This window comes from Salmo trutta, chromosome 37, assembly GCF_901001165.1.
Source record: "Salmo trutta chromosome 37, fSalTru1.1, whole genome shotgun sequence".
Lineage (NCBI taxonomy): Eukaryota > Metazoa > Chordata > Actinopteri > Salmoniformes > Salmonidae > Salmo > Salmo trutta.
This window is the reverse complement of record NC_042993.1, coordinates 7,503,828-7,521,652: the sequence shown is the minus strand read 5'-3', so window position 1 is coordinate 7,521,652 and position 17,825 is coordinate 7,503,828. Positions and strand designations below refer to the sequence as shown.

General features: G+C 44.4%; 1 pseudogene; it reads right to left on the bottom strand.

Annotated features, from left to right (window-relative positions):
- Window positions 1-17,825, bottom strand: part of LOC115176447 (myosin-10-like) — a 58,081-nt pseudogene that overhangs the window by 20,437 nt on the left and 19,819 nt on the right.

Genomic DNA, 17,825 nt, shown 5'->3' with positions numbered 1-17,825 from the left:
CACCCTCTCTTTCTCCCCTCCCTCTCCTACCCTCTCTTTCTCCGCACCCTCTCCTACCCTCTCTTTCTCCCCTCCCTCTCCTACCCTCTCTTTCTCCCCTCCCTCTCCTACCCTCTCTTTCTCCACTCCTCTCCTACCCTCTTTCTCCACTCCTCTCCTACCCTCTCTTTCTACCCTCCCTCTCCTACCCTCTCTTTCTCCCCTCCCTCTCCTACCCTCTCTTTCTCCTCTCCCCCTCTCTCACCTCTGGTGGCCTCTGAAGCTCCACACATGAGTTGGTAGAAGATGTGGAAGGTTCTTTCATCTTTGGCCTGGCGGATCGCCCTTGACTTCTCCAGCAGGTCTGAGGTCAGGGGTAAAGGAAGGGTTCAATAGCCCCAGACACTAACCTAAGGGCAGTTTTGCAACCCCTGCTTCCCTGAGCTGACCCCTGTGTGTAGGGCAACTTCTACCTGATGACAGATTAGCAGTGACCCACCAGTGAGCATACTAATGAGTTACAACAGTAATATTTAGGTTGGGACTCGAAACAGAGTCTGACTGCAGAGGAAGGATACAGGTCTCAATGTTGGCACCGACAATGTATCCAGCCACGTCAAAGTTAATACGGATGAATTTGCCCTGAGAGACAAGAGGAGAAGAAATGTGGCAGTTGATGATTAACATATTAATGAAAAAATGATACAAACTCAACAACAAACACAGTAAATAAAAATACGGCCAATTAAAAATATACTGTAGATCTTATCTGGGATCAATCTAGATATTAATAAATTCTTACAAATCTGGAGGAGTTGTCGTTCTTGACGGTCTTGGCATTTCCGAAGGCCTCCAGGATGGGGTTGGCCTGTAGCAGCTGTCTCTCTAGCTCCCCCTGGAGGACAGGACAGGCACCGCATCAACACTGGGACATACATCACAAAGCAACTCCACAACCCAAAATACTGTTCCCCCAATCCCAGTAGAAAAGAGGGGAGACCAGACTCATCAGCCAGTAAACAAGGCAGTAACCCAGTGGTCTCAACTCTGATTTTCAAGATACAGTCTGTAGCAGCATCTCAACAGGATGAGCCCAGAGTAATCTAGAGATAAATAGCCTTTCATGTGTTTTCTTACAGACATTTTCAGCATCTAGCCATCTAACATATGCCAGCCAAGGTGCCAGACTTTGTGCATTCAACGACTCTACGTTGGTGCCTTGCCAAGACCTCGGCCAGACCTTGGCGAGACAACGGCTAAGTGGCTTAAGCAGAAACCAACTAGCACAGAGGCTGTGTAATAGCCTGTCCCTGTGCTGTTGCACTATTTCACATGGATTTATCGTGTCAGTTGAGAACCACTGCGTTAGATCAGAAAGTATGGCCGCAGATGCTAGCTCTAGCTTTAGCTACACAGTGTCTCAGGCTATAACTCTACTAGCTCTATAGCTTTAAGTACAGTAGCATTAGCATTAGCATTAGCTAGGGAGCTACTGGAGGTGGATTTAAAAGCGGCAGGTAAAGAACGCCAGCCAAGCAGCACTCAAAGCTACACACAGCAAGAAGCCAGGGCTTTGTATGGGAACAAAGCTCAGACTGCCAACAATGCACATACTACTAGACAAAGCACCAAGTGCACACGCACGCAACAACACACGCACATAAAAAGCACGCACACACACAGACAGGTATGTGTGGAGACTCCTGGACAGCCAGAATGTATGCTTAACTATTCTACATGGTAAATGCCTGGTGTATTAGGGCATCATTCACAGGTGTGGCCACCAGAATGAAGCATTGAGCTCATTCACTGTAAAGGGAGGATGGGGAGGGAGGTCTATAGCCCGGTGCTATAGCAGATCAGTGCTAGCAGATCAGACTGGATAGGTGTCATCACTAAGGTGATGGCTCTATCTAAGCGTCCAAAGGGTTTAGGGGAGTTTCCACCTCTCTGGTTTTCAGATCGGCGATTGTTTTAAGACCAAGCTTTTGTGCATCATCAGTGAATTCCAAATCTTTCCTTCACCGATGAGGGGAATGATTCTGAGACCCACCTATGGGCGGGATTAACACCAGCTGTCAATCAGGAAACTAGAGCATTTTCATTGGCCAACTGTATATGGTTTGACGATTGACAGGTCGTTAATCCAGCCAATCAGGACGTTGAGAGAGATTCATAGACCCGCCCATCACCACTTATTCTAGCACCCATTGGGTGTTGCTACAGATATACCGTACAGTAAAAAGCCAAACACCCATAGACACCAGAGAACAGCAGGGCTTTCATTCAGGAGACAGCTACTTTTCAGAACATTCAGACAGAAATGTATTGTCTAAAACAGACAAGATTCTCTCTTATACTGAACAAGATAATTATGTCTGCTCTATACATTCTACATCTATCTGCAATTCTGCAATGTCTTACCTCAATCAGCCCACAGTGGTGATAATAGTCTTTATACTTTATATTATACTCACATATTGCACACTCTGAGAGATTGAGAAAAACGGGAAGGTTAGGAGAATCAACGGATGAGACAAACAAACAACAAAAGACAACAGACCAATGAATGCAGTACAAACAAAAACAAAATGCTTGACAGTTATGGAGGAACACATCAGTAATGGTGTTGTTAAAGGATGTTAGTCTGGAGCATAAACCAGAATCGGTAGTCGGAACAGAAGAGAAGGAAAGAGGAGAAGACAGGACAGGATAGAGCCCACTCACCCTGTTCACCATGGAACTGCCCCGGGGCAACGACCTACTGCCATCCATCTGAACATGCAGGAGAGAAGGAGAAGAAAGAGGGGGAGGTTGGAGGAGAGAGGGTAGGAGAGAATGCAAAATCAAGAGGGAGGAGGGAGAGAGGGAGGAAAGGACAGGAGAAAGAAGAGAAGGAAAACAGTAGAAAAAGGGGAGGATAAGGGGCAGTAGGGGGAGGAGAGTACATGAGAGGGGGAATGAGAGGAGAGGGCAGGGAGAGAGGAGAGGGCAGGGAGAGAGGAGAGGGCAGGGAGAGTGGAGAGGAGCAGAGAGACAGGAATGATTATAGAGGTCACTCTATAATGATTCCTCCAGCAGCACTTGATCAGCAAGAAGAACAGTAGTAGACAGGAAGTCATGGACTAGTAGCAACATGTAGTGCAACGCTAAATGTAGCAGTACACCTTGTTTCAACCATAGTTTCAATATACATCTTTAATACAACTTCATAACAAGTCATAACAAGTCATCCCTACACCCTCTCGTTCTTTCACTTTCTTCCTGCCTTATTCTCTTTCCCCATCCACTCCCTCAGTCAGGACAATAAACATCCTCCATCAATCCTCTCCCTCAGTCAGGACAATAAACATCCTCCATCAATCCTCTCCCTCAGTCAGGACAATAAACATCCTCCATCAATCCACTCCCTCAGTCAGGACAATAAACATCATCCATCAAACCTCTCCCTCAGTCAGGACAATAAACATCCTCCACCAACCTCTCCCTCAGTCAGGACAATAAACATCATCCTCCATCATCCACTCCCTCAGTCAGGACAATAAACATCATCCATCAATCAACCCTCTCCCTCAGTCAGGACAATACACATCATCCATCAATCCTCTCCCTCAGTCAGGACAATAAACATCCTCCATCAATCCTCTCCCTCAGTCAGGACAATAAACATCATCCTCCATCATCCACTCCCTCAGTCAGGACAATAAACATCATCCATCAATCAACCCTCTCCCTCAGTCAGGACAATAAACATCCTCCATCAATACTCTCCCTCAGTCAGGACAATAAACATCCTCCATCAATCCTCTCCCTCAGTCAGGACAATAAACATCATCCATCAACCTCTCCCTCAGTCAGGACAATAAACATCATCCATCAATCAACCCTCTCCCTCAGTCAGGACAATAAACATCCTCCATCAAACCTCTCCCTCAGTCAGGACAATAAACATCATCCATCAATCAACCCTCTCCCTCAGTCAGGACAATACACATCATCCATCAATTCTCTCCCTCAGTCAGGACAATAAACATCCTCCATCAATCCTCTCCCTCAGTCAGGACAATAAACATCATCCATCACTCCTCTCCCTCAGTCAGGACAATAAACATCATCCATCAATCAACCCTCTCCCTCAGTCAGGACAATACACATCATCCATCAATCAACCCTCTCCCTCAGTCAGGACAATAAACATCCTCCATCAAACCTCTCCCTCAGTCAGGACAATAAACATCATCCATCAATCAACCCTCTCCCTCAGTCAGGACAATAAACATCATCCATCAACCCTCTCCCTCAGTCAGGACAATAAACATGATCCATCATTCCTCTCCCTCAGTCAGGACAATAAACATCATCCATCAACCCTCTCCCTCAGTCAGGACAATAAACATCATCCATAAATTAATCCTCTCCCTCAGGACAATAAACATCATCCATAAATCAATCCTCTCCCTCAGTCAGGACAATAAAAATCATCCATAAATCAACCCTCTCCCTCAGTCAGGACAATAAACATCATCCATCAATCCTCTCAGTCAGTCAGGACAATAAACATCATCCATCAATCAACCCTCTCCCTCAGTCAGGATAATAAACATCATCCATCAATCAACCCTCTCCCTCAGTCAGGACAATAAACATCCTCCATCAATCAATTCTCTCCCTCAGTCAGGACAATAAACATCATCCATCAAACCTCTCCCTCAGTCAGGACAATAAACATCATCTATCAATCAACCCTCTCCCTCAGTCAGGACAATAAACATCATCCATCAAACCTCTCCCTCAGTCAGGACAATAAACATCATCCATCAATCAAACCTCTCCCTCAGTCAGGACAATAAACATCATCCATCAATCAACCCTCTCCCTCAGTCAGGACAATAAACATCATCCATCCATCCTCTCCCTCAGTCAGGACAATAAACATCATCCATCAAACCTCTCCCTCAGTCAGGACAATAAACATCATCCATCAACCCTCTCCCTCAGTCAGGACAATTAACATCATCCATCAATCAAACCTCTCCCTCAGTCAGGACAATAAACATCATCCATCAATCAACCCTCTCCCTCAGTCAGGACAATTAACATCATCCATCAATCAATTCTCTCCCTCAGTCAGGACAATAAACATCATCCATCAATCAACCCTCTCCCTCAGTCAGGACAATAAACATCCTCCATCAAACCTCTCCCTCAGTCAGGACAATAAACATCATCCATCAATCAACCCTCTCCCTCAGTCAGGACAATACACATCATCCATCAATCCTCTCCCTCAGTCAGGACAATAAACATCCTCCATCAATCCTCTCCCTCAGTCAGGACAATAAACATCATCCATCACTCCTCTCCCTCAGTCAGGACAATAAACATCATCCATCAATCAACCCTCTCCCTCAGTCAGGACAATAAACATCATCCATCAATCAACCCTCTCCCTCAGTCAGGACAATAAACATCCTCCATCAAACCTCTCCCTCAGTCAGGACAATAAACATCATCCATCAATCAACCCTCTCCCTCAGTCAGGACAATAAACATCATCCATCAACCCTCTCCCTCAGTCAGGACAATAAACATGATCCATCATTCCTCTCCCTCAGTCAGGACAATAAACATCATCCATCAACCCTCTCCCTCAGTCAGGACAATAAACATCATCCATAAATTAATCCTCTCCCTCAGGACAATAAACATCATCCATAAATCAATCCTCTCCCTCAGTCAGGACAATAAAAATCATCCATAAATCAACCCTCTCCCTCAGTCAGGACAATAAACATCATCCATCAATCCTCTCAGTCAGTCAGGACAATAAACATCATCCATCAATCAACCCTCTCCCTCAGTCAGGATAATAAACATCATCCATCAATCAACCCTCTCCCTCAGTCAGGACAATAAACATCCTCCATCAATCAATTCTCTCCCTCAGTCAGGACAATAAACATCATCCATCAAACCTCTCCCTCAGTCAGGACAATAAACATCATCTATCAATCAACCCTCTCCCTCAGTCAGGACAATAAACATCATCCATCAAACCTCTCCCTCAGTCAGGACAATAAACATCATCCATCAATCAAACCTCTCCCTCAGTCAGGACAATAAACATCATCCATCAATCAACCCTCTCCCTCAGTCAGGACAATAAACATCATCCATCCATCCTCTCCCTCAGTCAGGACAATAAACATCATCCATCAAACCTCTCCCTCAGTCAGGACAATAAACATCATCCATCAACCCTCTCCCTCAGTCAGGACAATTAACATCATCCATCAATCAAACCTCTCCCTCAGTCAGGACAATAAACATCATCCATCAATCAACCCTCTCCCTCAGTCAGGACAATTAACATCATCCATCAATCAATTCTCTCCCTCAGTCAGGACAATAAACATCATCCATCAATCAACCCTCTCCCTCAGTCAGGACAATAAACATCCTCCATCAAACCTCTCCCTCAGTCAGGACAATAAACATCATCCATCAATCAACCCTCTCCCTCAGTCAGGACAATACACATCATCCATCAATCCTCTCCCTCAGTCAGGACAATAAACATCCTCCATCAATCCTCTCCCTCAGTCAGGACAATAAACATCATCCATCACTCCTCTCCCTCAGTCAGGACAATAAACATCATCCATCAATCAACCCTCTCCCTCAGTCAGGACAATAAACATCATCCATCAATCAACCCTCTCCCTCAGTCAGGACAATAAACATCCTCCATCAAACCTCTCCCTCAGTCAGGACAATAAACATCATCCATCAATCAACCCTCTCCCTCAGTCAGGACAATAAACATCATCCATCAACCCTCTCCCTCAGTCAGGACAATAAACATGATCCATCATTCCTCTCCCTCAGTCAGGACAATAAACATCATCCATCAACCCTCTCCCTCAGTCAGGACAATAAACATCATCCATAAATTAATCCTCTCCCTCAGGACAATAAACATCATCCATAAATCAATCCTCTCCCTCAGTCAGGACAATAAAAATCATCCATAAATCAACCCTCTCCCTCAGTCAGGACAATAAACATCATCCATCAATCCTCTCAGTCAGTCAGGACAATAAACATCATCCATCAATCAACCCTCTCCCTCAGTCAGGATAATAAACATCATCCATCAATCAACCCTCTCCCTCAGTCAGGACAATAAACATCCTCCATCAATCAATTCTCTCCCTCAGTCAGGACAATAAACATCATCCATCAAACCTCTCCCTCAGTCAGGACAATAAACATCATCTATCAATCAACCCTCTCCCTCAGTCAGGACAATAAACATCATCCATCAAACCTCTCCCTCAGTCAGGACAATAAACATCATCCATCAATCAAACCTCTCCCTCAGTCAGGACAATAAACATCATCCATCAATCAACCCTCTCCCTCAGTCAGGACAATAAACATCATCCATCCATCCTCTCCCTCAGTCAGGACAATAAACATCATCCATCAAACCTCTCCCTCAGTCAGGACAATAAACATCATCCATCAACCCTCTCCCTCAGTCAGGACAATTAACATCATCCATCAATCAAACCTCTCCCTCAGTCAGGACAATAAACATCATCCATCAATCAACCCTCTCCCTCAGTCAGGACAATTAACATCATCCATCAATCAATTCTCTCCCTCAGTCAGGACAATAAACATCATCCATCAAACCTCTCCCTCAGTCAAGACAATAAACATCATCCATCAATCAACCCTCTCCCTCAGTCAGGACAATGAACATCATCCATCAATCAATTCTCTCCCTCAGTCAGGACAATAAACATCATCCATCAATCCTCTCCCTCAGTCAGGACAATAAACATCATCCATCAATCCTCTCCCTCAGTCAGGACAATAAACATCATCCATCAACCCTCTCCCTCAGTCAGGACAATAAACATCATCCATCAATCAACCCTCTCCCTCAGTCAGGACAATAAACATCATCCATCCATCCTCTCCCTCAGTCAGGACAATAAACATCCTCCATCAAACCTCTCCCTCAGTCAGGACAATAAACATCATCCATCAAACCTCTCCCTCAGTCAGGACAATAAACATCATCCATCCATCCTCTCCCTCAGTCAGGACAATAAACATCCTCCATCAATCCTCTCCCTCAGTCAGGACAATAAACATCATCCATCAATCAACCCTCTCCCTCAGTCAGGACAATAAACATCCTCCATCAAACCTCTCCCTCAGTCAGGACAATAAACATCATCCATCAATCAACCCTCTCCCTCAGTCAGGACAATACACATCATCCATCAATCCTCTCCCTCAGTCAGGACAATAAACATCCTCCATCAATCCTCTCCCTCAGTCAGGACAATAAACATCATCCATCACTCCTCTCCCTCAGTCAGGACAATAAACATCATCCATCAATCAACCCTCTCCCTCAGTCAGGACAATAAACATCATCCATCAATCAACCCTCTCCCTCAGTCAGGACAATAAACATCCTCCATCAAACCTCTCCCTCAGTCAGGACAATAAACATCATCCATCAATCAACCCTCTCCCTCAGTCAGGACAATAAACATCATCCATCAACCCTCTCCCTCAGTCAGGACAATAAACATGATCCATCATTCCTCTCCCTCAGTCAGGACAATAAACATCATCCATCAACCCTCTCCCTCAGTCAGGACAATAAACATCATCCATAAATTAATCCTCTCCCTCAGGACAATAAACATCATCCATAAATCAATCCTCTCCCTCAGTCAGGACAATAAAAATCATCCATAAATCAACCCTCTCCCTCAGTCAGGACAATAAACATCATCCATCAATCCTCTCAGTCAGTCAGGACAATAAACATCATCCATCAATCAACCCTCTCCCTCAGTCAGGATAATAAACATCATCCATCAATCAACCCTCTCCCTCAGTCAGGACAATAAACATCCTCCATCAATCAATTCTCTCCCTCAGTCAGGACAATAAACATCATCCATCAAACCTCTCCCTCAGTCAGGACAATAAACATCATCTATCAATCAACCCTCTCCCTCAGTCAGGACAATAAACATCATCCATCAAACCTCTCCCTCAGTCAGGACAATAAACATCATCCATCAATCAAACCTCTCCCTCAGTCAGGACAATAAACATCATCCATCAATCAACCCTCTCCCTCAGTCAGGACAATAAACATCATCCATCCATCCTCTCCCTCAGTCAGGACAATAAACATCATCCATCAAACCTCTCCCTCAGTCAGGACAATAAACATCATCCATCAACCCTCTCCCTCAGTCAGGACAATTAACATCATCCATCAATCAAACCTCTCCCTCAGTCAGGACAATAAACATCATCCATCAATCAACCCTCTCCCTCAGTCAGGACAATTAACATCATCCATCAATCAATTCTCTCCCTCAGTCAGGACAATAAACATCATCCATCAAACCTCTCCCTCAGTCAAGACAATAAACATCATCCATCAATCAACCCTCTCCCTCAGTCAGGACAATGAACATCATCCATCAATCAATTCTCTCCCTCAGTCAGGACAATAAACATCATCCATCAATCCTCTCCCTCAGTCAGGACAATAAACATCATCCATCAATCCTCTCCCTCAGTCAGGACAATAAACATCATCCATCAATCAACCCTCTCCCTCAGTCAGGACAATAAACATCATCCATCCATCCTCTCCCTCAGTCAGGACAATAAACATCCTCCATCAATCCTCTCCCTCAGTCAGGACAATAAACATCATCCATCAAACCTCTCCCTCAGTCAGGACAATAAACATCATCCATCCATCCTCTCCCTCAGTCAGGACAATAAACATCCTCCATCAATCCTCTCCCTCAGTCAGGACAATAAACATCATCCATCAAACCTCTCCCTCAGTCAGGACAATAAACATCATCCATCAATCCTCTCCCTCAGTCAGGACAATAAACATCATCCATCAATCCTCTCCCTCAGTCAGGACAATAAACATCATCCATCAAACCTCTCCCTCAGTCAGGACAATAAACATCATCCATCAATCAACCCTCTCCCTCAGTCAGGACAATAAACATCATCCATCCATCCTCTCCCTCAGTCAGGACAATAAACATCATCCATCAATCCTCTCCCTCAGTCAGGACAATAAACATCATCCATCAAACCTCTCCCTCAGTCAGGACAATAAACATCATCCATCAAACCTCTCCCTCAGTCAGGACAATAAACATCATCCATCAATCCTCTCCCTCAGTCAGGACAATAAACATCATCCATCAAACCTCTCCCTCAGTCAGGACAATTAACATCATCCATAAATCAATCCTCTCCCTCAGTCAGGACAATAAACATCATCCATCAAACCTCTCCCTCAGTCAGGACAATAAACATCCTCCATCAAACCTCTCCCTCAGTCAGGACAATAAACATCATCCATCAAACCTCTCCCTCAGTCAGGACAATAAAAATCATCCATAAATCCTCTCCCTCAGTCAGGACAATAAACATCCTCCATCAATCCTCTCCCTCAGTCAGGACAATAAACATCATCCATCAAACCTCTCCCTCAGTCAGGACAATAAACATCATCCATCAAACCTCTCCCTCAGTCAGGACAATAAACATCATCCATAAATCCTCTCCCTCAGTCAGGACAATTAACATCATCCATCAATCCTCTCCCTCAGTCAGGACAATAAACATCATCCATCAATCCTCTCCCTCAGTCAGGACAATAAACATCATCCATCAATCCTCTCCCTCAGTCAGGACAATAAACATCATCCATCAAACCTCTCCCTCAGTCAGGACAATTAACATCATCCATAAATCAATCCTCTCCCTCAGTCAGGACAATAAACATCATCCATCAAACCTCTCCCTCAGTCAGGACAATAAACATCCTCCATCAAACCTCTCCCTCAGTCAGGACAATAAACATCATCCATCAAACCTCTCCCTCAGTCAGGACAATAAACATCCTCCATCAAACCTCTCCCTCAGTCAGGACAATAAACATCCTCCATCAATCCTCTCCCTCAGTCAGGACAATAAACATCATCCATCAAACCTCTCCCTCAGTCAGGACAATAAACATCATCCATCAAACCTCTCCCTCAGTCAGGACAATAAACATCATCCATAAATCCTCTCCCTCAGTCAGGACAATTAACATCATCCATCAATCCTCTCCCTCAGTCAGGACAATAAACATCATCCATCAATCCTCTCCCTCAGTCAGGACAATTAACATCATCCATCAATCAACCCTCTTCCTATTCTTGTCCTTCTTCATCCAATTCATCTCTTTCCTCACATCTTCTTCCCCTTCTCTGTCTTTGTCTCCTAACCAAGCTCTCCTTTCCTCCTCCTCTCCCCCATATAGTCTCTTCTTCCTCCCCCCTTCTCCGCTCCCCCTCTTCTCCCTCTCCTTCCCCAGTTTACCTGTGAGGCCTCCTTGTTTCTACCCAGAGTTCCAGTCTTATGGGACGAGGCCACATGAGCCAGATACTGGATGACTTTCTTAGTGTTCTCTGTCTTCCCTGCGCCAGACTCTCCGCTGGAACACACACACACACACACACACACACACACACACACACACACACACACACACACACACACAGAAACAAGTATGAGAAACTCACACACGTAAACCACATCTCGTTTCACAAGGGTCCTCCATAAAAACACACATATACAGCCCAGTTATGAAGGACATATAAACACAACACAAACACATATAACAGAAAGGACACTATACACACGTGTAGGCCACCAGTGAACAGAGGAACCATGCAGTGTATTCCTCTATACACAGAGAGCAGGTGTGCAGGATACAGACACTAGTCATTGTGTTGCTGTTGGATGGGAATAAAGGAGAATACAGGAGACTGACTGGGGGAAACTAAATATACTTCTAGTGTTGGAGGGGGACTGGGCTGTAAAAGGCTGAAAACAGGATCCTAACAGAAACTAAGCTATACTCAGCTTCAGTAATCTAAACTGGAATAATTTACCATGGTGAGAATACAGACAGACGACAGACAGACAAGACAGGCAGCCAAGACAGGCGAACAAGACAGGCAAGACAGGCAGACAGACAGGACAGGCAGACAGGCAGTCAAGACAGGCAGACAGACAGGACAGGCAGACAGGCAGCCAAGACAGGCGGACAAGACAGGCAGCCAAGACAGGCAAGACAGGCATACAGACAGACAAGACAGGCAGCCAAGACAGGCAAACAGACAGACAAGACAGGCAGCCAAGACAGGCAAGACAGGCAGACAGACAGACAAGACAGGCAGACAGGCAGCCAAGACAGGCGGACAAGACAGGCAGCCAAGACAGGCAAGACAGGCAGACAGACAGGCCAACAGACAGACAAGACAGGCAGCCAAGACAGGCCAACAGACAGACAAGACAGGCAGGCAGACAGACAAGACAGGCAGACAGACAAGACAGGCAGACAGACAGACAAGACAGGCAGACAGACAAGACAGGCAGACAAACAAGACAGGCAGACAGACAGGTAGACAGGCAAACAGGCAGACAGATATATAACCCCAGGTTACTCACGTGCAGAGGATAGATTGATCTTCTCTGTCTGTGAGAGAATAACAATAAAAGCAGAAAATGTCAGTCTTTCATATTACCAAATGAACAGTAATCACTGTAACAGTACTACCTTCACTTCTTACACCAGTAATCACTGTAACAGTACTACCTTCACTTCTTACACTAGTAATCACTGTAACAGTACTACCTTCACTTCTTACACCAGTAATCACTGTAACAGTACTACCTTCACTTCTTACACCAGTAATCACTGTAACAGTACTACCTTCACTTCTTACATCAGTAATCACTGTAACAGTACTACCTTCACTTCTTACACCAGTAATCACTGTAACAGGGGGATCGATACACTTGTCAATCTATCTCAGAGAACCTGACTGAAACACAAAGGCTGTCAGTGTGTGTGTGATTTCAACAGCTCTCACTGAGCAGCATTGTCGTGTAGTGAGGAGGAAGGAGGTCAAAGCCACAGAAGTGGTCTCTCCAGACAGACCTCAGACCTCTGCTCCAGCCCACACTGCAGACACCAACACAATGGCCTGACCTTGTCTGTTACATTTTTGGTGTGTTTGTTTTAAAGGTTTCCTCGGAACCACAGACACACACACAGAGAGGCAAGCACACACACACACGCACGCACGCATGTGCACAGACATGCACGGACACGCACACATACCGGTCATACTGGTTCAATTATCAATAGGATCACAGATCACGGACACACACCTGTCACATTGAAATAAAGAAAGAATAAGAGAGAGAGAGACAGTCTTGTCGTCTAATGAATTGACCTCAGGGCAGAAACGTTCCTCAATCTGTCTCTAACCGGTTTAAATGGAGGAGTGGCGCAATCAATGTCTGTTTGTCACACTCCTATCATAATACATGTGGCGTGGGAAAAGTCCTTTGCAGCACCAAGATATTCTCATTGCCAATGTTTCCATATGCCTCCACAAAAAACATGGATGTACAGTGCATTCAGAAAGTATTCAGACCCCTTCCCTTTTTCTACATTTTGTTACGTTACAACCTTATTCTAAAATCAATTTTAAAAAACTTCATCAATTTACACACAATACCCCATAATGACAAAGCGAATACATAAGTATTCAGACCTTGTGCTATGAGTCTCTAAATGGAGCTCAGGTGCATCCTGTTTCCATTGATCATCCTTGAGATGTTTCTACAACTTGATTGGAGGCCACCTGTGGTAAATTCAGTTGATTGGACATGATTTGGAAAGGTACACACCTGTCTATATAAGGTCCCACAGTTGACAGTGCATGTCAGAGCAAAAACCAAGCCATGAGGTCAAAGCAATTGTCCGTAGAGCTCCAAGACAGGATTGTGTTGAGGCACAGATCTGGGGAAGGGTACCAAAAAATGGATGCAGCATCGAAGGTCCGCAAGAACAGTGGCCTCCATCATTCTTAAATGGATTAAGTTTGGAACCACCAATTTCTAACAACCTGTTTTTGCTTTGTCATTATGGGGTATTGGGTGTAGATTGATGAGGGGAAAAAATATATATAATACATTTTAGAATAAGGTGTAATGTATCAAAATGTGGAAAAAGTCAAGGGGTCTGAATTCACTGTATATGGTATTTACACTGTCAGCAGGGTGTCTGTTAGGAAAATGTGGCACCAAACAACGTGACCGGGAAGATTTTAATTTACCGGCCATTTGAGAAATTGATCAGACACATATGCATTGGTTGTGTAACCCATTAGCGCGTCCACTCACGGTGCTCAGAATGACACAAATCACATTTAGATTATGGTAATTCATCTGAACAAAACATGCAACTCCTGTAAGGAATTAGCCAATAAAAATTCATTTTCAGGCCTCCTGAGTGGCGCAGCGGTCTAAGGCACTGCATCGCAGTGCTTGAGGTGTCACTACAGACCCGGGTTCGATCCTGGGCTGTGTTACAACTGGCCGTGACAGAGAGTCCCATAGGGCGGTGCACAATTGGCCCAGCGTCGTCCGGGTTAGGGGAGGTTTTGGCCGGGGTGGTTTTACTTGGCTCATCGTGCTCTAGCGACTCCTTGTGGCGGGCCGGGCGCCTGCAGGCTGACCTCGGTCATCAGTTGAACGGTGTTTCCTCCGACACGTTGGTGCAGCTGGCTTCCGGGTTAAGCGGGAGGGTGTTAAGAAGCGTGGTTTGGCGGGTCGTGTTTCGGAGGACGCATGACTCTACCTTAGCCTCTCCCGATTCCATTGGGGAGTTGAGAGATGAGACAAGATTGTAATTGGATCGCAATTGGATATCAAGAAATTGGGAAGAGAAACTTAGAAAGAGGGTGAATAAAAAGATGCAACAACTAGAATGGGTGGCTAATATGACTAGGATTGTGCATTTGGCTTCTATACAATGAAGGAAAGTTTATATGAAAACCAATAGAACAGGACAGAAATGGCATATGAGGAAGTCTTTCATAGGCAGCGTGCGTGGGAAAAGGCCTACAGTTGAAGTCGGAAGTTTACATACACCTTAGCCAAATACATTTACACTAGTTTTTCCTGACATTTAATCCGAGTAAAAAGTCCCTGTCAGTTAGGATCACCACTTCATTTTAAGAATGTGAAATGTCAGAATAATAGTAGAGAAAATTATTTATTTCAGATTTTATTTCTTTCATCACATTCCTAGTGGGTCAGAAGTTTACATACACTCAATTAGTATTTGGTAGCATTGCCTTTAAATTGTTTAACTTGGGTCAAACGTTTCAGGTAGCCTTCCACAAGCTTCCCACAATAAGTTGGGTGAATTTTGGCCCATTCCTCCTGACAGAGCTGGTGTAACTGAGTCAGGTTTGTAGGCCTCCTTGCTCACACACACTTTTTCAGTTCTGCCCACACATTTTCTATCGGATTGAGGTCAAGGCTTTGTGATGGCCACTAAAATACCTTGACTTTGTTGTCCTTAAGCCATTTTGCCACAACTTTGGAAGTATGCTTGGGGTCATTGCCCATTTGGAAGACCCATTTGTGACCAAGCTTTAACTTCCTGACTGACGCCTTGAGATGTTGCTTCAATATATCCACATCATTTTCCTACCTCATGATGCCATCTATTTTATGAAGTGCACCAGTCCCTCCTGCAGCAAAGCACCCCCACAACATGATGCTGCCACCCCCGTGCTTCAAGGTTGGGATGGTGTTCTTCGGCTTGCAAGCCTCACCCTTTTTCCTCCAAGCATAACAATGGTCATTATGGCCAAACAGTTCTATTTTTGTTTCTTCAGACCAGATTACATTTCTCTAAAAAGTACAATCTTTGTCACCATGTGCAGTTGCAAACTGTAGTCTGGCTTTTTTATGGCGGTTTTGGAGCAGTGGCTTCTTCCTTGCTGAGCGGCTTTTCAGGTTATGTCAATATAGGATATTTACTGTGGATATAGATACTTTTGTACCTGTTTCCTCCAGCATCTTCACAAGGTCCTTTGCTGCTGTTCTGGGATTGATTTGCACTTTTTGCACCTTCCTGAGTGGAATGACGGCTACCTGGTCACATGGTGTTTATACTTGCGTACTATTGTTTGTACAGATGAACGTGGTACCTTCAGGTGTTTGGAAATTGCTCCCAAGAATGAACCAGACTTGTGGAGGTCTACAATTTATTTTCTGAGGTCTTGGCTGATTTCTTTTGATTTTCCCATGCTGTCAAGCAAAGAGGCACTGAGTTTGAAGGTAGGCCTTGAAATACATCCACAGGTACACCTCCAATTGACTCAAATTATGTCAATTAGCCTATCAGAAGCTTCTAAAGACATGACATCATTTTCTGGAATTTTCCAAGCTGTTTAAAGGCACAGTCAACTTAGTTTATGTAAACTTCTGACCCACTGGAATTGTGATACAGTGAATTATAAGTGAAATAATCTGTCTGTAAACAATTGTTGGAAAAAATAATTGTGTCATGCACAAAGTAGATGTCCTAACCGACATGCTAAAACTATAGTTTGTTAACAAGAAATTTGTGGAGTGGTTGAAAAACGAGTTTTAATGACTCCAACCTAAGTGTATGTAAACTTCTGACTTCAACTGTTGATGAATGTGATTGAAAGAACCAGAATTTTCATCCGTATATTTTCAACAGTTTTTATTTGTTGGCTTTATGTATTTTTACTTAGTTGACAATGGAAGTTATGGGTCAACGGCTGCATTGGCCATCTCTGGGCTGCATTGGCCATCTCTGGGCTGCATTGGCCATCTCTGGGCTGCATTGGCCATCTCTGGGCTGCATGGCCATCTCTGAGTTCCATGCGCTCATTTAGGCTATTAAGCCGCCAATGATCATGGTGTAGCCTCCCAATGTGTCCATAAGGCAGAGGCTGGTGCTCTCGCATTAGTAGAATTTTAACTTTTAGAGTTTTATCATTTTAATTAATATTTTTATGATTAACCACGTGACAATGATTTTCAGAAATGAAAACATTATTATTGAAATGAAACTATTCCACAAAAATGCACATATGAAAATCATAACAAATTTATTTCATATGGCGTAGATGTGAGGGGGTCAGGGGTTAGAGGTCAGGGGTTAGAGTTACCTTGTAGCATGCTGCGGTAGGCGGCCTCTGATATAGCGTAGATGTGAGGGGGCATCTCATGGCGTTTCTTCCCTCGGTACATCTCCACTATGGACTCTGTGTAGATGGGCAGGTTCTTATAAGGGTTGATCACCACACAGAACAGGCCCGAGTATGTCTGCAAACACACACACACACACACACACACACACACAGGATAGATATACACAAAGTTCAATGATAACTAAAATGCCATGCTTAATCTTAACGACCCATGCCCTCCCAATGCCTAGCCCCAACCATTAAGACAGGTAATGTCATATCACACACCTAATCTGAGTCATATAACAGCTACATTAGGAGAGGGAGGGTCAATCCCACCCAACATTCTCCCCCCATTAACCTACAGTATGAGTAGGACTGTCACGTTCGTCGTATACATAATGAGCGGACCAAGGCGCAGCGTGAGTAGAGTTCCACATATTTATTAAAGTGAACCTTCAAAAAACAACAAAGAATAAACTAACGTGAAGTTCGTCGCGCACATAGCACTAAACCAAAACGAGACAATATCCCACCAACGCAGGTGGGAAAAGGACCACACTAAGTATGATCCCCAATTAGAGGCAACGATCATCAGCTGCCTCCAATTGGGAACCATACTCACACCAACAGAAATTCAAGACTAGAACACCCCCTAGTCACGCTCTGACCTATTGCACC